The 22,516-nt window shown below is 46.9% G+C and overlaps 1 long non-coding RNA gene across 1 annotated transcript in view; it reads right to left on the reverse strand.

The window, feature by feature from the left end:
• Positions 1–21,847, reverse strand: part of LOC138301870 (uncharacterized) — a 112,067-nt gene extending 90,220 nt beyond the window's left edge. The window contains exon 1 of the long non-coding RNA XR_011205133.1: positions 21,390–21,847. This is a non-coding gene — a long non-coding RNA (uncharacterized lncRNA). The remainder of the gene's footprint in view (positions 1–21,389) is intronic.
• Positions 21,848–22,516: the final 669 nt, after the last annotated feature.

Here is a 22,516-nt window from a genome sequence, read left to right on the forward strand (position 1 = left end):
GTTCACAATTAGAAGCAATGTACCTTGGCAACATGGTGCATGGCACGCTGTTTAAGACTTCCCTTTTCAGGTACATTATCTGCCCTGCCCTTGGCCAATTGGGAGGCTACAAAATGATACCTCCCTCCACCCTTAGTGGGGAAGGCACACAAAAATACCTCCATCCTTGGGTTTGGAAGGCTAACGTGTACCAAATAGCCCTCATGCCCTTAGTCAATCCAAGGTAGCAAATAGCCTCAAGTCACTGGGGAAGGCGAAGGAAGGAGCAAACACATTTCTGTCCTTTCCAACACTGAGGGGGGCGCAGTGGCAAACCAAGCACCCTAATGCCCTTGGACAAGGCAGGGTGACATCCTGGCAAAGGCATTGGTGCAGGAAACTAATACGTCCTGCTTTGCTACCAAAGCCACCCACCCCATTCTCGTGCATGGTGGGAGAGGGGAAGCAAACAAGTACTCATAGCTTTGGGTAAGGGTGGTACTAAATATTCCCACCGACCTTAGGAGTTTTTCGAACACATCCGAGACGTGAAGTACTATAAAATACCACAACACAACAGAAAAAATGACAGTACAAGGGTATTGTATGGTGTCATCAGATATTTGGACATGCAAAGTGGAACTGCATCCATGTGTAATAAATTGTGGTTTCATTAGTGATAAATTATGTGATGTGCTATTGTATGTGTGTCAAAATGTTTCGCATTGTACAGAGTTTATGGTGAGGGTGGGACTGCATAATGCCAAGTCTTCTTAGGTTTTGTGCCGCACTAAGTATTAACCTTCCTCATTAACTTTATATCATTCAGTCGACCTGCTTGGTGTTTATGTTTTTAACTTGTTGTAATATTGAAGAGTGATGTGTCGAAAAAATTTATGTATCTAACTTTAAATAATTCCTTTTTGTGTTCAAATTTTTTAGTCATTGGTTCGGCCTGTCAGTTTTTTTTGTTTTTGTTAATGGTCGTGAGGACAAATTAGACAACTGAATTTATTCAGGTAAAAGTGTTTGCAGAAATGCATTTACATTAAGGTGGAAGGCGTTTGATGAGGTGAAGAAAACTTCGCTGCAGTTTTATTTGGTATTCGGGAACATTTGTTGTTTGTCTAGCCTATTATAACATGTGATTTGAGGGTGTGCAAGGTTGGCGTTGAAACTAAGGCCACACCTCTCTTGTGTCTCTATGTAGCGGTAGAGCACAGGTTTGTCACGTCAGGTCATGTACGAGTGTAGCACAATGGGGCGTAGGGCTTTAGGCACGTAGCATGCAAAGCGTAATGTAGCACCAGGTGAGTGACGTGGGGCTTTAGGTGTAGTGCATCTGATCTGTAACATTGTAGCTAATAATTTATGTCATAACATTCCTCAGATCACCAACTTGTAGCACTGGAGCAGCGTTGTTCACGATGGGATCCATGAAGGCAAAATGCGCCTCTACAGAGTCTCATTGTTGACCCACACATTGTGTTTCCGGTATTTCCTCCAGTAGCCTTGTTAAATTCAGCCCTGGTTGTTTTGAATTCTTGACTCATTGCACACTAAGGGCATCACTCCTCCTGCGTCGCTTTTTGGCCCCCTTTAGAAAAGACGTTGAGTACATACAGATTCTTTCCTGTATGACGGGACATTTGCCTGTGGATCTCCTGTCCCAACTTAACTGGGTAATTTCCCCTTCCGACTGGAGTAAATCAGTAGGCGTTGCTTTTCAGCACTACAATTTCTCTTTTCCTCAGTCCTGATGCGTACCCTTAAATAGACATGGGTCAAAACGTTGACTACTACCACAGCTAATTTTGCTATTAATGTCGAACTATTAGGTGTAAATTATACATCAGAGATTTTTTGCATGTCTTTAAATTGTTATTTAAGATGGTAGCGCATTGGCTGTTTTGTATATATTTTGTCGCTGCGCTGTTCACAAGCACTATATTTCAGTTGCAATATATTTTTACTTTGAGAAATGTGGTTGCAGTTATCTAGCTTTAAACATTAATATAAATAGGCATATGGGTTCTCCCTTTCTGTGTATTTGAATCTTTTGGGGGTTTTGTTCCCAAATATGTTGATGACTGTTCCCTGTTGAGACATTGTTGTAGATACTTCTTCAATGTTAAGCTCAGCATAGCTGGAGAAGGACTTTAAGGGGGGTCTAGGAAGGAAAGTCAGAAGGTCATACCGAGTCAGTGTAAGGGGCAGACAGGCTGACCTAGAGATGCCCGTACATGACATAATGTGGATGTTCACACCCACATTCTGTCTATCCTTGCATAACTGTGGGCTACTTTCAACATATTATAGTCATTCTTAATGGTGTTCTGTATAATCTTAATGTAATAGTGGCTCATTCCGTGGCATATTTCGGGTATTCACCACATAATAGTGACCCATATTTGTGATATCTAGGGATCTGTCTATTCCTGGCAAACACTGGCCCATGCTTGATATATGAGCATGAAATGCACGCTACCCAGAGCCTGACAGCGTCCCACAGTTTACATTCAGGCTGTCTCTGATACTTATAATGCCCCATCCAAAACACAGTGTGGGCACTCTTGAAAACCTTCAGGCTAGAAAGGAATAATAGCAGCCCACCATTAAGATGCTCTGACCATTCTTGACAGCTCTTTGGCTATAATTGGCCTAATGGTGCCCATCCTGGGCGTATTATTCATGTTGTTGCCATTACTGAAGGCGTTGTATAATGGTCACCTGGGCACACTGGTGCTCATTTTTTACTTGTTGTGGCCATTGATGAACAAATTATGGGTGTATATTGCCCAGGAGTTGGGGACAAGAAAGAGTAGGAAAAAGCACCTGGCCACACCTTCGCCACACAAAAAAAATGCTAGTGCCTACAGGCCATTTCAATCTAGACAATGTAATTAGATGCTGAATAAAGAAAATGACTGTAGCAAAGTTTCAGTATTATGTGGTATGACTGTGGGTGGGGGCAGGGGGTGGGGGTCTTACCATGTAATACTAACACATTTCCCAGAAGTGGACCTCTGGTTCACAGTAGTAAACCTTAGCTCAGTCCTGGTACAGTGGCAAAGAGCAGTCAGGCTATTTGGAGGAACATGGGTAAAGTTTTTCACACTCAGATGGACGATAAGTCATTGACACGACTCTAAATAAATGCAACACCAATTTAGAAATATAAAGCAGACTTTTATCTTAGTTTGTATTAATTTAGACAGCAAAACGAAATTCATATCTTACATACAACCAGAGTTGTGGATTTTTAAAGCATTTAAAAATAGATCCACTTCAAACAGACACCATTGAAGTCAATGGGGGAGAAGCAAAGTGTGAAATCGGTCACTTGTGGGGTGAGTTCTGTGGAACTCACTTGGAGTTAAGGTCTTGTGGGCCCCTAGACCAAGTCTCAACAGACAGAATCTCATTATATTGCCCAGGGAGTCCAGGGGCAGAAGTGCTCTGGCTGTCCTTGGTGCTGATGGGATCTGCGGGAGCTGTCAAAATGATAGCACTTGACAAAACACACTTGCAAGTAGATCTACACTATACTGTTGGACAGTAGAGGCCTTTGGGGTCCCAGGACCTGAATTCCAAAGCTGGGACTTTGCTACCTCTTCCAGAGGCTCCGGGTACCTTGCAGCTGTCAATCACAGGAGGGTTGCTCTTCTTGTGACTCAGCACAACGATTCTTCTGCAGGTTGCAGGTGACTGGCTCCACTAGTCGGGAGTCTGCTCCTGTTTCTGGTGTCCACTGGAGTCCCTCTTGCTGGGAGCAACAAACTTTTGCCACAAGCACACGTCAGTCACACAGTTCCAGTATATGGTCTCTTCAGGGCACTTAGTCCAAAGCCCTGTTGTCAGTGATAGCGTCTTTTCTGTGCCTCTTCTCAGATTCAAAGTCAGAACTGAGGTTCTGGTGCCAGGGAAGCCCCTTAAATCCTGATTTAGAGGGTCTTAAGGGTGTGAGAGACAGTGGCCAATGGGCTACTGGTCCCTGTGACTAGTCCACCCCTGAGGTGACAGGAGTACATCACCTTTCTACCCAGAATACTCTAATGTCAAGGTTTGCCAACATGGTAGAATCTTCCCTCAGCTGTACAGACCTCCTAGGCCACTCTAAAGGCATGGCTAGCCTCTTGGAGGTGTACGCCTACTGCATAGCTAATTTTCCCACCTGTCAGACTAAACAGGGTGGGAAGGGCTTTGTCCTTGAGTGGGAGACAACAGATTACATATCAACGGTGGTGAAAGCCTTTAAGTCTCACTGCCTTGATTACTGTAAACACTAGCCATCCTGGGAGGGAGGAGGTGTGACCTCCTTCCTGCCCAGGTTCTTTGTCTGTGTCGTGGGGAAGTGCTAGCACAACCAGCAGGAGGGTAGACTTGTGTCTTGGCAGCAAATGGCTTGGGGGAGCCCGCCAAGCCAAGAGAAAGCTGGCAACTTTGTGGGCATCCTCTTAGGACACCACCAGGGTAGGTGCTAGCTAATCCTGGACAGGAGAATCATCCTCAGGGCTAAAAAGCACAGTGGTTGATACCAAACACAGGGGAAATCGGCTGAGCCATCATGGAGCTGGACATCTGAGGTTTACCTGGGTGCCAGCCCATGTTATCCTATGGACCGCCAGTCACTTGTGGTAGCATTACGTTTTGAATGCTATCACAGGGTTATATATGCTCATGCATATATGTCCATACTCACAATACAGTGTACCCTGCCTCCTGGGCTATACAAGGCTTCCCTTAGGGGTGACTGGCCTGTGTTATGGGCAGTGAAGGGACTCTGCCTGCACTTGGTGTGGACAGAGTCAAACTTGAGCAGACAAGTTGCCTATGCAGGCTGACATGGCAACTCCTCAGGCTTTGCTTTTACTTGGATCACACAGGGTGGCACAATCGGTGCTGCTGCCCTGGTGACCCCTTTACCATCCTTACCCTGGGTACCACTGGTTACCATTTACTAGGGCCTTACAGGGGGGGTAAAGTCCTTGCCAATTGGGTTTACAAACTCATAGTACAATTTAAGGGAAAGAGCACCGGCACTGAGGTCTTATTAGCAGGCCTCAGTGCACTTTCAGGTCAAAATCAACAGCATGAAGCAGCAAAAAAGTGGGGGGGGGGGGGGGTGACCATCCAAAAAGGGTACTTAACAACAATGACCAAATGCATGTGCTCAGATTAGACAGTGAGAATAAGACCTGAGATACCCTACAATAACTAAGGGAGCCCCTCACACATTAGTTGTGGAGCTAGAGTGACAGTGATACATCATCAACAAAAACCACAAGTGTCTACATAGAATGATCTTTCTAAAATTTTACATATTTGATATGCTCCAAGACTAGCAATCTAAGACCTCACTTGCAAAGAATGACACCCTCAATGCTTGGGCTCCACCTATAACCTAGTACAACCCTTTCATTAGATCTTGGGGCATTCAATTAATCACTAATAGTGCTACTAACACTTAAAAATTGTGTGATGGAATTGCCAAACTAACTTTATTAATCATATCACAAACATAACAAAACGGGCTGCTTACTCACCCTTCTTCCAGTCAACTTGTATTTGTATTTTTTACCAGCCTAATTAGTCACACACATCACCACTTTATACACTGTGTACAATACACCTTACTAAATCCTGTGGTGTATCATTCTTGTGCTGATCTGGTTTGCTGAGTGTCGTAAATTACTGCTTCCAACATCAAGGTAAAGAAAATATAGATTCTTTATCCAACCCAGAAGTATAGCTCCCTTCAAGAGATGGGACAAGCAGAAGCTGCCACAAAATTGAATCCTTGAGTTGGAGGAGAACACTCTCCAATAGAATGGGTTGCTGAACATTTAGCCTCGGTAAATATAAATATGAAAATAATTATAGAAAACTAAACAATTGAATGTGTCAGATAGGTGAGATCAGAACTATGTACATGGTAAGTTGTGACAAACAAACAACAATTTAGCTGTACAATAGAGGGGCTGACACAGAGACTGCATCAGCATAGGTAGCATGGTAACATGAAGAGGGTGGTGACAGAGGTAGGACAATCCCGTTCTAAAAGAGATCACATGTCTGAGGTTTCACAGCCTTTTCCTTCGAAAGGTTTCAATCAAAAACATGTAAGTACATCATCTTTCTGTCCTTTCACTCACTTCAAACTACCTATCATAACGACCATTGGCAGCACCACCATTGTTTTCCCTTATAGCAGTTTTAGGAATTTTCACAACTTCACGCATAATACATACATTACTATCCGACAACTGCACTGCCTGACTGCCTACCTAATCCCTACCAATGAATTGGAAAATTGAATTTGATCTTTTTCCCCTTCTAATTCTGGCCAAATTCCCTACAAGAAACTTTGTTGCTGCACTCTTCCTCTTATGTCACTTTTGACACTTAACCCTGGCCCCTATCCTTCAAAAACAAATACCAACTTTGTCAAAATATCTTTGTTAACACCATCTTGTCTCTTTTATCCAATGTTGCAGGTTGCCCTGCCTCTCATCCTCTCTAATGGAAACTTGTCTCTTGCTGGAAGTTGTGCCATAATCCCTCAACAATTCTTTGCTAGACTCAATGCAAATCTTTCCATTGGCCACTGATTTGAATCCCTTTCTTACATTCCCAAGTTCACCTTTCACTAACTCCATTGCTTTGAGGGTAGTATAAGAAAAGTGAGAACATGTTCAATGGCATAATTTGCCAAAAAATAATGGTATTTCAACAAATGTCAGATGCACGCTGGTGCCTCTAACAATGGATATGGGAAAATATTACATTTCAAACATCTCGATCTGGAATTTAATTACATTGCAAGAGCTCAAATGTAACACCATTTTAATTTCAGGTCTTTGCAAAAAACTGGTCAATCAAAAAGAAAAAGTACTTGGGGCTTCCTGCAATGCGCATATCGATAAGCCTTGGCAGTGGCAAAAGTAGTCCACATGTACTTCGTTGGTTGGAGGTTGACAGGAAAGGTGTAGAGGCTCGAAACTTGGTGCCAGCCTCACTACAGCTCCCAGGGTGAAGGTCAAAGACTTTCTTTGGGCTCACTCAAGAGGGGCCTGACGGGTTGCACTTCTTGTGACACAGCATGACGATTCTTCTGCAGGTTGCAGATGACTGGCTCCACTAGTCGGGAGTCTGCTTTAGTTTCTGGTGTCCACTGGAGTTCCTCTTGCTGGGAGCAATGAGCTTTTGCCACAAGCACACGTCAGTCACACAGTTCCAGTATATGGTCTCCACAGGGCACTTAAGTGTCCTCTCTGTGCGCTGCAGCGGAGTCCAAAGTCCTGTTGTCGATGATAGCGTCTTTTCTGTGCCTCTTCTCAGGTTCAAAGTGAGAACTGAGGTTCTAACACTACTTTATCCCTACTTTATCCCATACCCAGACAGTTCTTTTGTAAACTGTTGCACCATTCTTTGTGATTTGTCGACCTGCATGTATCACCCCTAAATTCTTTGCTCACAAACATGCTGGTACACCAACTGTTCTCCTCTAAGAGCCACTCCATCTTCAACCAATAGTTCTTACACAAAATTAAAGGGCAACGAGTCTTCACACAGGTTGCTTTTATTCAGCCAGCTTGAGGAATTATGTCATACCATTTGTCAAAATAAATTAATACTCAATACTCCTGACTCCAGTTCTTCACTTAGAAATGTGTCCATTAGACACCCTACAAACAGATACTATTCTTTCTTCTCCTTGAATGTCTTCTTTATAACTACCAACTTCCTTAACAGGTAACCAAGACAAACAATCTGCTAGTACATTTCTAACCATAGAATATACTCCACCTTGAAATACAATTCCTGTGGTGTATATTGCCATCCTCCCACTCTAGGGGTTGCACTTTTACAACCCTTTGTAGTAAATATGTCTACCAGGGGCTGATGACCACAAGCTCCAATCCATACGCAGACCTCTGAAAATATTGAACACCCACCGGCATGCTAGTGTCTTTTTCTAAAATTGAGTAGTTAAACGCTACACCCTTTAATGGGATTGAATCATATGTTATTGTCACTGTCGTTTTTTCTTACTTCTGTAATTACACCACTCCAGTTTCAATATTACCGGCTTTCTTTATTTCACAGAACACTCTTACATATTCTCCACTCCTCACAAAATGTTTATTATTTTTCATTAGGATTCTCATGTGAATTGTTTTGTCAGCAAAAAAGGCACATACTTTAAACAGTATTCACTTAAATTCAAAAATGATATGAGTTGTTCTTTGTCTACTGGTCCGAGTGCCTTCTTAATCGCCCTTAACAATCAGGTCTGGGAGCAATATTATCTTTATTTATACAATAGCCTAAATAACACCTCAGAGCTACACTTTTCAAGTGAACCTAGACTTTATTGTCAGGCCACTATTTTCCAAAATAGTAAGCCCTTTGTAATAAAGTGACATTATTCTCCTTCTTCATTGTTCATATATCAGAATGTCATCTTGAAATATACATATATATATATGCCACATTTTTTATCCCTATAAAGAGTTAATGCATTACCTTTTAAGAAACAGATGCCGATACTAATACAAATGACATCCTTTTATAACTGTACGTAGATTCTGCCTTAATGAAAGAGAGTGGAGTGGCTTTGAGTCTCCATGTAGAGCCACTTTATGGTATGCAGATTTAAGATCAAGTATAGTGTAAACTGTAGCACTGAGGGACAACATTGCCCCACTGTTAAGTAATGCTCCGCCACACACTCATTCATGTCCACACATAATATGATCTCACCATTGGATTTGTGTACTACTGCAAATGGTGATAATCATTCAGAAGACTCTGGCCCTCATTACAACCCTGGCGGACGGTGTTAAAGCGGCGGTAAAAAATTAGCAATTACGACCGTGGCGGAAACCGCCAACAAAGACAGTCACTTTAACACACCGACCGCCACGACGGTACAAATAAACAGCACGGTGGTCACCGGCAACAGACAGGCGGGAGACAATGTACCGCCCACACTATTATGACAGGCCAATCCGCCACCTTTTCCGGGGCGGATTTACCACAGATAAAAACACGGTGGAAACAGGAATTTCGAAGGGAAAACGCTCACCTCATCACACTCCACGGGGAACGAGGACACCATGGAACCGGAACTCCAAATCCTACCTGTGATAGTCTTCCTGCTCCTCTACCAGGAGCACGAACGCCGGCGGCGACGACCACAGTGAGTACTGCACCTACGACACAGGGGAGGGGGGAGGCAAAAAACAGGGACACGCAACACCCCCACCCTCACCCACTACAACACACACACTAATACATATCTATACATTATAGTCACACCCCCCAACCCCACCGGAAGAATGCAAAGACAAAAGGAAATGAGTGTAACCATTGTGATATATTAAAATCCAGTACGCAAAAATATACATATTTACACTATTAACAAAATATACACCAAGAATAGTAGTCCAGGTATTGCACCATTTATAGTCCGTGGACCACTGGGCCCAAAATGCATGGGCAAGGCCCACACTCAATACCAGATCAAACAGAGAGAACACTGCAGGGGCATCAGATAGAAAAACAACAGGCACCTCAGGGGGGAAGGGGGGGCACCTCAGCCGGATGAGTGCACGACGCCAGATCCACGAGGGGGCTCAATCCCCACTGTTCAATCCTGGGGAGTACAAAGCCACAGTCTCTCAAGTCTCTACAGGGGGTGGGTTGCCCACTGCTGCATCCTGGGGAGTGCAAAGCCACAGTCTCTCAAGTCTATACAGTGGGTGGTTTGCCCACTGCATTATCCTGGTGAGTGCAAAGCCACAGTCTCTCAAGTCTCTACAGTGGGTGGTTTGCCCACTGTTCAATCCTGGGGAGCGCAAAGCCACAGTCTCACAAGTCTCTACAGTGGGTGGGTTGCCCACTGTTCAATCCTGGGGAGTGCAAAGCCACAGTCTCACAAGTCTCTATAGTGGGTGGGTTGCCCACTGCTGCATCCTGGGAAGTGCAAAGCCACAGTCTCTCAAGTCTCTACAGTGGGTGGTTTGCCCACTGTTCAATCCTGGGGAGTGCAAAGCCACAGTGTCTCAAGTGGATAACAGTCTCCACTGGTTCTGGAGGGGGGCTGGTGCCCAGAGTGCTTCATCCTGTGAAGGACAGAGGTAGTGGATGCATGTCTCCACTGGTTCTGGAGGGGGACTGGTGCCCAGAGTGCTTCATCCTGTGAAGGACAGAGGTAGTGGATGCATGTCTCCACTGGTTCTGGAGGGGGATTGGTGCCCAGAGTGCATCACTCACCCCATGACGGTCCCAGTTGCGTCAGTGCCCCTGCCGCTCATGGGCTAGCGGTGCTTGATTTGGCGGTGCCCTGTTCAGTGGTGCTTGAAACGGCGGTGCACTTTTCAGCGGTGCTTGAGTTGGGGGTGCCCTGTTCAGCGGTGCTTGAGTTGGCGGTGTCCTGTTCAGCGGTGCTTGCCCTGTTCAGCGGTGCTTGAGTTGGCGGTGCCCTGTTCAGCGGTGCTTGATTTGGCAGTGCCCTGTTCAGCGGTGCTTGAGTTGGCGGTGCCCTGTTCAGCGGTGTTTGAGTTGCCTGTGCCCTGTTCAGCGGTGCTTGAGTTGGCGGTCCTTCATGGCCCAGCAGGGCTGGGGCTGGCGGGGCCCTCCTGGGCTGCTGGGCTGGGGCTGGCAGGGCCCTTCTGGGCAGGTGGGATGGGGCTGGCGGGGCCCTCCTGGGCAGCTGGGATGGGGCTGGCGGGGCCCTCCTGGGCAGCTGGGATGGGGCTGGCGGGGCCCTCCTGGGCAGCGGGGATGGGGCTGGCGGGGCCCTCCTGGGCAGCTGGGATGCAGCTGGCGGAGCCCTCCTGGGCAGCGGGGATGATGGCGGTCTTCTCCGCCGTACTTCACTTCCCAGACTTGCCGGGTTTCTTGTGGCCCTTCCCCACCTTGGGAGGTGTCACAGCTGAGCCCACACTCCCACCGGGACCCCTGGGAGCGGCTTGGGTGGCTGGAGTCTTCCCCCTCTCCCGCCGGGCACTGGCCAACCGCTGATGCTTCACAGGGGGGGGGACTGGCCGTGCTGTGGCTCCGTGCCACACTGGCTGTCCTGGTGGTCGGTGCACTCCACATACCTGTGACTACAGGCACCACTGGTCCCGGAGATGTTGTGGCTGAGGTGCTACTTCGGGACCTATGAGATGGACGGGGTGGGGGAGGTGTGGGAAAAAGGTCAAGGCTGGACAGGAAAAGTTTTTGGGACACACTGGGACGGGTAGCTGGAGGGGGTTTGGCAGTGGAGGAAGAGGTGGTGGTTGTAGGAGGTGTACGTTTGGTGACTTCGGGTGAAGGTGCATGCGCTGGAGGCTGTCGTGGGGTGGATGGCTGTTGGGTGGGTGTGTGCCTGCGTTTGTGTATCTTGGGAGGGGGCGTCACAGACACACTGGGAGAGGACACAGGGGACGTGTGAATGGTAGTGGGGGTGGTGACTGCACGGGAGCGGGGTGTGCTGGTGGGTGTGCTGGTGAGGGAAGTAGTGGCTGTAGAGGTAGTGCATGCAGGTGTGTGTGTAGACGAGACTGGGAGGGAGGAGGGAGACGACGGAGGAGGAGACAGAGTGGAGGCAGTGGATGTTGGTGTGTCTGCATGTGTCTGATGCTTGCGTGAGTGCCTGTGGGATGTGTGGTGCCTATGTTTGCCTGAGCTTCCCTTGTGTGGTGAGGTGTGTGCAGGCTGGTCTGATGGTGTGCTTGGGATAGGCAGAGGTAAAGGGGATTGGGTCTGGGTGGAGGAAGTTGGAGGGGGGAGGCTAGACACAGGGACAATGGCTGCCATCAGTGCTGAGCTCGGTGAAGGGCCGCCTGACCAGAATGAATGCCCTCCAGGAATGCATTAGTTTGTTGCAACTGCCTTTCTACACCCTGGATGGCATTCAAAATGGTAGACAGCCCAACAGTGAGGGACCTGAGGAGGTCAATGGCCTCCTCACTGAGGGCAGCAGGGGTGACTGGGGCAGGGCCTGAGGTGCCTGGGGCGAAGGTGATGCCCACCCTCCTGGGTGACCGGGCACGGGGCAAAGGCTGAGGGGCTGCTGGGAGGGCGGTGCTGGTAGGGGGGGTGGCGGCTGTACCTGTAGATGTGGGGGGCACAGATGTTGCCACCACCACAAGGGAGCTCCCATCAGAGGACGAGTCTGTGTCGCTGGTGTCAGCTCCTGTCCCCGCCGTGGAGCTCCCCTCGCCCTGGTCCCACTGGTGAATTCAGAGTCCATAGTGTGGCCCTCCATGGCCATGTGGGATGCAGCTCCCTCGTGCTCCGGTGCCACTGCTCCTCCGCCTGATGATGCTAATGCACACAAGAACAGGGAAACCACAAAAAGGGGGGGGACAGAATAAAGATATGTTGAGTGCATGGATTACCGCTACAGTTGGCGGACAACACAGACACAGAAGCCCCCTGCACTACGCCGCGCTCCTGGGCTCCACAGTGCAATTCCTGGGAAATTACCTACAAGGCTATGGACGACATCTGCACACATAGATGACACAGAGGCATGAATAGCTGTACTTGGCACTCTACAGAGGTGGGGTGGGGGGCCACAGGGCCATGCCTTACAGAGGGGCCTAGCCTACGGAACTCGCCCTGGCCTAGTGAAACCCACAGCCCTCCTCCCTCACCCAGACAACTCCACTGTGCACAAAGTCAGCTGAATGAGAGTGTACTCACCCCCTTGTGTCTGCTGTGATGCCCTCAAGTGCCCATCCAACTCCGGGTAAGCCACCGCCAGGATCCTGCACATCAGGGGGGTCATGGTTCGACGGGCACCCCTCCCACGTTGGGAGGCCATCCCCAGCTGAGCCTCCGCCGTCGTCTTGCTCCAGCGGCGAATGTCCTCCCATCTTTTCCGGCAGTGGGTGCTCCGTCTGTGGTAGACCCCCAGGGTCCAGACGTCCTTGGCGATGGCACGCCAAATATCTTTCTTCTGGTGGGCGCCGACCTACATGAAATGTACAGGGGAAGAAGAGAAGTCATTACCAACTGCACCATCAAAGTGATTGGCCCCCATCCCTAACCTTGCCATGTGGCACATGCACCCACCGTCTTTCATGCACGCAGAACTCTGCCCCCTTCCTTCTTACATCCAGCCCTCTCCACACAGGCATAGCCCATACGACATGCTCCCTGTGTACTTACCTGTTTGTCTGGAGGACCGTAGAGTAGCGTGTACTGGGGGAGGACCCCATCCACGAGCTTCTCCAACTCCTCCGATGTGAAGGCAGGGGCCCTTTCCCCAGACGCATGAGCCATTGTCTCTTCCAGACCGAGGTCACAGCAGCACTTGCAGTGTAGGTCCTCTCCTGTCGAAGATCAGGTATTGAGTGATTGAACAGATAGAAAATGGCAGTCACGTCCGCGGCGGTGCGTACCATCGCCGCCGGCGTACATCGTCATTGGCTCCTGGGACCCATAGGGTCCAATGTTAACCAATGCAGCATTGCGCCGCGGTCTTCGACCGCCTACCGCGACGGTGTACAACGCCAGCGCAGTTACCTCACATCCCATTGTCCCACTTTAGAGGTCAGGCAGCTGCCATTTCAGGGGCCCACATGGCCTAATTTTCAACTGCGTCACACATACCTAGGCCTAGTCTCAACACACATACAGGCCACCTATTGTGTATGATTGGTGTTCTGTGTAAACTGTGGGTACGTACCTCTGAGTTGTTTGACTCTGTGGTTGCTGTTGTTCTTCATAGGCACCGTCCGCTGGGACATGTGAGGAGATGGCGGAATCCTCCGGTGTACCGACCGCTGGTGGACCTGTCGACAATGGAGGAAAGACATTTGATAATCACCTACAGGTTTGACCGTGCCACAATCCAGGAACTGTGTACCCAGTTGAAGCCAGACCTGATGTCAGCTATCCGCCATCCCACAGGAATCCCCCCTCAAGTGCAGGGTCTATCAGTGCTCCATTTCCTTGCAAGTGGGTCTTTTCAAACAACTGTGGCCATGGCATCAGGGATGTCCCAGCCTATGTTTTCCAACGTATTGTCCAGAGTGTTGTCTGCCCTGTTGAAACACATGCGGAGCTACATCGTTTTCCCTCAGGTGGAGGGTTTGCCTACAGTGAAAGGTGACTTCTATGCCCTTGGACATATCCCCAACTTCATAGGTGCCATTGATGGGACCCATGTGGCTTTGGTACCCCCCCACAGGAGTGAACAGGTGTACAGAAACCGGAAGAGTTATCATTCCATGAATGTACAGATGGTATGTTTGGCAGACCAGTACATCTCCCATGTGAATGCCATGTTCCCTGGCTCAGTGCATGATGCCTACATCCTGCGGAATAGCAGCATCCCTTATGTGATGGGTCAACTCCAGAGGCACTGTGTGTGGCTATTAGGTGAGCCCCTGGAAGCAAGACAGTGGGAATGGTTTTCTGGGGTTATCCCTACAGGTTAGTGTGTGTCTAACAGTTGTCCCTCGCCATTTGCAGGTGACTCTGGGTACCCCAACCTGTCATGGCTACTGACCCCAGTGAGGAATCCCAGGACCAGGGCAGAGGAACGCTACAATGAGGCCCATGGGCGAACTAGGAGGGTGATTGAGCGGACCTTCGGCCTCCTGAAGGCCAGGTTCAGGTGCCTGCATATGATAGGTGGATCCCTATTCTACTCACCAAAGAAGGTGTGCCAGATCATCGTGGCCTGCTGTATGCTTCACAACTTGGCTTTTCGACGACAGGTGCCTTTTCTGCAGGAGGATGGTCCAGATGGCGGTGTTGTGGCAGCTGTGGAGCCTGTGGACAGTGATGAGGATGAAGCAGAGGAAGAAGACATGCAGAACAGGGACTCAGTGATCCAGCAATATTTCCAGTGAAACACAGGTGAGAATACATTCCTGCCTACTACATGTACTTTTCAACTACTACCTCTATACTGTCTGTCATTTTTAACCAGTGTATGGTCACTGAGTAGTCACTTTCCCTTACGGTTTCACAGATGTGGGTCCCACTGTGTGTCATCTGCTTAGATTCCTCATGGACTAGAGCTGTGTGACATAGGTATGTTAACATTACTATTTCAAGAACATTTTGTCACTGTAATTGCAAATACACTATTTTGAAAATCACAGACAGACTCCCGATCAATTTGTGCTTTAGGTGTGTTTATTTAAAAGCAAAATATTGGAGGAGGAAGTTAAATGGTGAGGGGTGATGGCGGAGGAGTGTCCAGTCTATTAGTCTCACAGGTGCATTGCCCATATGGGCATTGGAAGTGGAGCTGGGGCAGTTTAATTATGGACAGGGTGACAAAGTGGGATGACAATCAGGGTGGTCTAATTTCTTGGCCGGGGTCTTGGCATCGTGCTCTGTCTTGTTCCTGGATCTCAGGGACCGTTTGCGGGGTGGTTCTCTGTCTGCAGGGGGTGGGGTGCTGGTGTGGTGGTCCTGTGGCGGGGCGTCCTGTCCACTAGCGCCGGCGGAGGTGGTGGGCAGTTCATCGTCCATGCTAGTGTCAGGGGCCCCTTGGAGTGCCCCAGTGTCCCTCCTGGTGTTAAGTAGTTCCTTCAGCACCCCTACGATGGTGCCCAGGGCGGAGCTGATGGTTCTGAGTTCCTCCCTGAAGCCCATATATTGTTCCTCCTGCATGCGCTGGGTCTCCTGAAACTTGGCCAGTACCGTTGCCATCGTCTCCTGGGAGTGGTGGTATGCTCCCATGATGGAGGAGAGGGCCTCGTGGAGAGTGGGTTCCCTTGGCCTGTCCGCCCCCTGTCGCACGGCAGCCCTCCCAGTTCCCCTGTGTTCCTGGGCCTCCGTCCCCTGGACCGTGTGCCCACTGCCACTGCCCCCAGGTCCCTGTTGTTGTTGGGGTGGTGGGTTATCCTGGGTTCCCTGTAGTGGTGGACACAGCTGATTGACATGTCCTGGGGACGGAGGTATGGGCCCACTGGGTGGGTGCTGTGCTGGTGTTTCCAGAGGGGGGAAGGTCTGTGGTGGCCTGTGCCTGTGTGAGGGGAACCGACTGTCCAGAGGTCCCCGATGGTCCGGGCTGGTCATCTAGATCCAGTTGGACAGAGCTGCTGTCATCACTGTGGGCCTCTTTTGTGGGTGGAGTGGACATGTCTGGACCCTCCTGTCTGGTGACGTTGGGTAGTGGTCCTGCAGGGGTGTAAAGGCATGATTATTGCATGGTGTGCAATGGGTGGGTGACCGTGTACCCCAGTGCTAGCATTCCTGTGTGGGACCTTGTGTGATGATGGTTTAGGGGGTTGTATGGGTATGTGCAGTGGGCATGCTTTAGTGATTGGTGTCCATGCTTTGTTGTTGCATGCAGGGCTTGGTGTTGGGATGGGTGGTTTGTGATATTGGTACATTTGTGAGGAGTTGGAGTGATAGGGGTGAGGGCGAGGGTGGGGGTATGTGATAGCATGCAGGTAGGGTGGGGGATGTAAAAGTTAAGATTTGACTTACCAGAGTCCATTCCTCCACCAACTCCTGTGAGGCCCTCAGGATGCAGAATGGCCAAGACCTGCTCCTCCCATGTTGTTAGTTGTGGGGGAGGAGGTGGTGGTGGTCCGCCACCAGTCAGCTGAACCGCCAGGTGGTGTCTTGAGACCACAGAACGCACCTTCCCCCGTAGGTCGTTCCACCTTTTCCTGATGTCCTCCCGATTTCTTGGGTGTTGTCCCACTGCGTTGACCCTGTCGAATATTCTTCGCCATAGCTCCATCTTCCTTGCAATTGAGGTGTGCTGAACCTGTGATCCAAATAGCTGTGGCTCTACCCGGACGATTTCCTCCACCATGACCCTGAGCTCCTCCTCCGAGAACATGGGGTGTCTTTGCCGTGCCATGGGGTGGTGTGGGTGATGTGTGGGGTGGTGAGTGTGGTGATAAGTGTGGTGATATGTAGTGGTGTGTTGTGTGAGGTGCGTGGAAGTTGTGTGGTTGCTGGTGTTATGTGCCTGTGGATGCTGTGTACTTGCTGGTGGTGTCTCTCTCTGTGCTTCGTTCTGAATTTTTGGTAGTAGGGGTTTGTGTGTGATGTGGGTGTGTGTTTTATATAGTATTGTGTGTGTGGGAGTGGTGTGTGTATGTGTATCAGGTGTGTGTATTTCGAATTGTCCAATGTGGCTGTGTTTTGTAAGAGTGTGTGTATTTTGAGCGCGGCGGTGTGTACCGCCAATGGAATACCGCGGTTGAAAGACCGCTGCGTGGATTCGTGGGTCGTGATAGTGTGGGCGTATTTCTGTTGGCGTGACGGTGGAGGTTTTGTTTTCGCCAGTTTATCACTGACCTTTGGTGTGGCGGACTTGTGTGAGTGTCTGAATTTTGGCAGATTCCGAAATGTGGATCATAATAGCTGTGGCGGAATTCCGCAGCCGCGGCGGTGTGTTGCCGGTCTTCTGCACGGCGGTAAGTGGCTTTTACCGCCGATGTTGTAATGACCGCCTTTATTCCTACAATGTGCTCTCCTTACATAAACAGTCTAATTCTTTTCTCAAAACCTCTCTTACTTAAACGTGTACGTTATGTACTTTCAGTTTTAGGAATCACCACTTCCTGGAGTATACTCCTTTGAAAGAAACCCTTTAGCAACTCTAGAGTGGTTAAAAATACACTGCTGTACCACCGTTTCCACATGCACATCAACAACAAGATCACTATAGGCTAACCTTTGGCCCAGATGATTCGATTAAGTAACATCATAAGCTTCCTTACTTGTTTCCAACTCAATAAGAACAAACCTCCTTTGAGCACATAAAATTTGACCACTGTGGCCTATTGCCTGAATTACAGTATAGTTGTAAAATATCACTCCACATGAATGGGTGGGTTTAATACCATAACCCACTATCTGAACATCAGAGTCTTCAAGTAAACCCCTGGAAATATTGGCAACAAGTCATCACCAATTAATGTATATATGGCATATTAATCAGCCATTATCAATATGTTTTGGCCACCAATTTTAATCATGCATAAAGGAGTATCCTTTGTCACATCTCCAACCTCTTGTATTTCTAAAATCAACTCTTCAGTCACTTTATCATCTTTACAAGTTAGTTCTCTGATTTGGCCATTCATGTTCATATCACTATTACTGGCATACTGGTACCATCCATATCCTCTATTCTTTTTCCTACACATACAGAATTGTGAGCTTTGGCCACACATAATTTACATATTCATCACTGAGGGCCAGATGTATCATCCATTTTTGCATTTGCAAACGGTGCGAATGGCCGTTTGTGAATGCAAAAATGCCTTTCAATATTTATGAAAGGCATGTGCAACGCAAATTTAAGGAATCGCTAAAATAGCGATTCCTTAAAATTGCGAGCCCATTTAGAAAATCACAAATTACGATTCTCTAAATAAGAAATCGCAAATAAGGAATCCTTATTTGCGATTTCTAAACCACATGTAACAAGCAATTCCTTAATGTGAATTGGGCATTAAGGAATCGCTGCTACCACCAAGGTGAACTTGGCGGTAAGCATGTGCAAATTTTTTAAATACATGAAAAATGCATTTTTAAAATTGACATTTAACACCCACACGCCCATTTGGCATGTTGTGCGGCTTACATGTCTTTAAAAAAACTCATGGGCTGCAGCAGAGGGGGCATTAGGCCCCCAGCACCCTGGGTTTTGCATTTCCCAAATTTGCGAATTCCAGTTAGGAATTCGTAATTTGGGAACTGCAGAAAATTTGCAAATATGGGCCTGTAGGCCCATAGGTGCGAATGGGGCTGGTATCGCAATTTGCGATTCGGTAATAGCATTTGCGATTTTTAAGAAATCGCTATTACCGAATCGCAAATATGATACATACCGTTTTGCGATTCAGAAATAGCGATTTCTTAAAAATCGCTATTAGAGAATCGCAAAATGGTTTGTTGATACATCTGGCCCGGAGTTCTTTACTACATGTTTATAGAGCAAAGGCAGTCACAGCAGCAACATATGGAGCAGATATCTGGGGTATGCATATTCCTCTATACTCCACAAAATTCAAAACAGGTTCCTGAGAGCAATATTGATGTTGGGTCATGCCAGGCCTTTAGCAGCGCTATATTTGCAACTGGGTATTAAACCTATTTCTGATATTATTGCCTTAGCTCCAATAATTTATTTGGTTCGCCTTCAGAGAAACCGATTAGTGGGCATTTATTTGGATGCCATAAAGGAGGTAGTCCATTATTCCGGACTGTCTTGGAAGCTCTCGCGGAACTATGTTTGCAGCATTTTAAAACAGATGAAACTTGATTTAATTTGTGAGTCCCACAGCAACGAATGGGGAATTAATTACTAAGAGTAAGAAGGCTTAATGGCAATATAAAAATCAAACAATAGAAGTCTAGTAAGAGGGGGGTCCTGGTACACATGTTTTAAAGCACAAATTTGTTGTTGACTGTGAACCTTATTTGTATGACATCTACCCTGAGGAACGGCGTTCATTACATGTAAAATTCAGCCTGGGGACCCTTCCGTAGAAGGCCTATGTTGCCAAATGGAGCAAGGAATAAGAGATTGATGAATTGTGTGACTGTGCCAGTGAGAAAATTGAAACTGTCACACACTTGATGTTATTTTGTCTAAATGAAGGGGGCCTGTGTATGAAATGGCTTTCCCCCTTATTTTCCACCAACAAAGTTTCAAATGAGACAGATACATTAGCTCTCTGTTATAGGACAGATAATCCATAGATCTATCATGCAGTTTCTATGTATGTCTGAAGTGCATAAATTATGAGGGGGAAAGGAAAAATAATTGATTTTTAATCTGCACTTTTTTACTATCTATTATTCAATGTCTTAAAAATTTTAATGAGGTGATGTATTACCTCTTTTAATTATATTTGTATGTTCAAAAATGTATTTTGTTATGGCAAAATGCATAGAACAATAAAATGAAATGTTAAAAAATACACTCAAATCAATACAAACACATTCTTGTCATATTGCCAGGTATAATTTATCAGAAGGGGTTACTGCCAGGAATACCACAATTAAAACAAATAGGGTCTCTTCCACCCATCCTTTACACTTATCACTATCAGAATGTTGCTTTGACTGACTGTCATTTAGCTTACTCTGATTTTGCAATTTAAGTACTTGAACACTGGAACTTTCCTTATGAATTAGTTATTTTGGCTCTATGGTCAACTCCTGAAACAGTTGTGCAATTGCTATTGTCTTGTCTTATTCTGAGCCACCCCATTAAAAATTGTTCTTTTATTTTGACATTGCTTGTTCTGTGCACAAATTGGCCTTGTATAATTTGACCTTGAAGTACCTGGAGTTGCATTTGGCTGAGAAGACTCACAGTTCATTTGTATACATACCCACTGATTTGTTAGACAATTGCTCTATGCCCAGGAACATATGCCTGGCAATAATTCTGTTGTTTTCCAAACTTCAACTCTAGTTGTCTCAATGAAATTTCAGATGGATATATTTAATCCTCATCATTTTCCAACAACACTGGTGTCAAATGTTGTAATACTCTATGACCCTCTACTCATAGACACTGTCTCAGCAATTGCAATTTCCATTTATTGGTATAAGCTTCCCCCTCTATGGCTTCAACACAGCTCTCAAACCCACTGAAAGTATTCCAAGAGTGGCTCCCCATCATGATGTGAAAATGGAGATGATCTACTTTCTTTTTGTTACTTTTTATTTTACACTTTAGAACCTCTCTTGCACATGTAAATGCCCACAGTACTGTTTATGAAATCAAGAGAAATGTTCAGTGAGCCTCCATTGTAAGAGTATTGGAAGAGATTACAATAATACACACTAAATATCCTATGGACTGTAAAGTGACTGTCGCTTAATTATACTGGAGTGTACAAGATCTTGCATTTTGCTTATGATGTGTGCATCACCACAAGAACTGAAACAACACTTGGTGAAGCTCAATAAATTGAATGAATTACCTGGAAAATTATTGTTAATACTTGTGTACATATCACCACTTGATAACACACTCAGGCTGCCACTATCGTACCTTGAATCAGCTGTGCACATTAAACAGTCCTTTGACTGGACAACCTGAAAGATACTGCACTAGGTATACTTGGAGATGTACGCATATGAACAGACTTGGTGGGAGTACCATTGTACTCTTGGTGCGTGTCATGATTATATCACAATACTCAATAAAAGTGTGTGTGTCACTGTTTACATTTATGCAAAGCTGGTGTGTGCAACACTTATTATTTTGCTGGTTCAACTGATTTAGCTCTGAACGCAACCAGCACCAACAGGGCTGCCATGTCCTGTTGGCTAACTGTCAGACATGGTTGTGATTTGTGTGCCCGTCCCCACATGGCTACTCCAATTGAAAAGAAAACACTACCATGATTCCCCCAATTATCAGATGATTAATTGAAGAGACAATGTGACTTGGGCCATACCTAATGTCCCACCTTGGCAAACACGGTTTCTTCACAAAAGACAACTTCAATATATTGGTCTCTTCACCGTTGCTGCATTCAGATCCCTCGAAATTGAAATCATCGTCGCAGGCTTTTCCCTTGGTCCATATGTCGCCAGTGTGACATATCACTGCTTTCAACAGTGAGGTAAGGAAGCTGTTGCTTCTGTACTCAACACAGGAGAACAGCTCCTTCGAAGAGAGGGGGCCCACGCAGAAGCTGCCACAGAATGAAAAACTCTTCACCAGGATTCCACTAGGATGCCCGTCCATGTCTTGATGTTTCCCTGTAACAGAGGTAAATAATTCCTGGTGAATTTATATATATGTCAGTTTCATTAACCCTCTGAGCTCATCAGCTAGTTGTGGTATAAAGCTACATGCATTCTCTTTTATTGGCAGACCCATGTTCAAAATTGATTAACAAAGCTGTTATAAAAATGAATGATTTAACACTGTTAATCACACCATCCATCTTCACACTTTCTTACAAGAGTTAAATTCACAAATGTGTTTGCACCAACATATTGTTATGCCGCGGATGGGTTTTCAACCTGCAGCGTTACATTCTTGGCCTGTGGTCAATTTCTCGGCCCGTCAGGCCTGCCACAGGTCATGTGCCTGGCTGCAGCGACTCTCCTTTTTCTGGTGGCAAGGTTGGGTGGCCCAGAGTCAGGCCGCAGATCTTACCACGGGTACTTCCGCCCTGCTCTTGTGTCACAGGTGTTCCCCACAACGCACACATAATTGCTTAGCTGTTCTTGGGTTCTTGGGCTGTTCTTTCCCCTGGACATTAGGGCCATATTTTCGCTTTCCCAGAATACTATTCTTTTCTCAGCATGCACTATTTACTTTTTCCTTTTCCCTTTTTAAGATGGCGTTCTGTCCAAGTTTTCTCGATGGCACTTTCCCAATCCAATATGGCGTTTTCCTTTTTTCTGTTTGTTACTTCCTGTCCGTCGGTATATATTAGGATCTTGGGTTCTTCTCTTATTTGCGTTGCAACACTTCCTGTTGGTGGTGGTCCTCGCTCCTGCTTGTTGCTCCTCCTCGTTGTCTCTGAAGCTTCCTGTTGTTCCAGTCGTTGGAGTCCTGGTTTCCTGCTGC

This window comes from Pleurodeles waltl, chromosome 6 (assembly GCF_031143425.1).
Source record: "Pleurodeles waltl isolate 20211129_DDA chromosome 6, aPleWal1.hap1.20221129, whole genome shotgun sequence".
In the NCBI taxonomy this organism is placed as follows: domain Eukaryota; kingdom Metazoa; phylum Chordata; class Amphibia; order Caudata; family Salamandridae; genus Pleurodeles; species Pleurodeles waltl.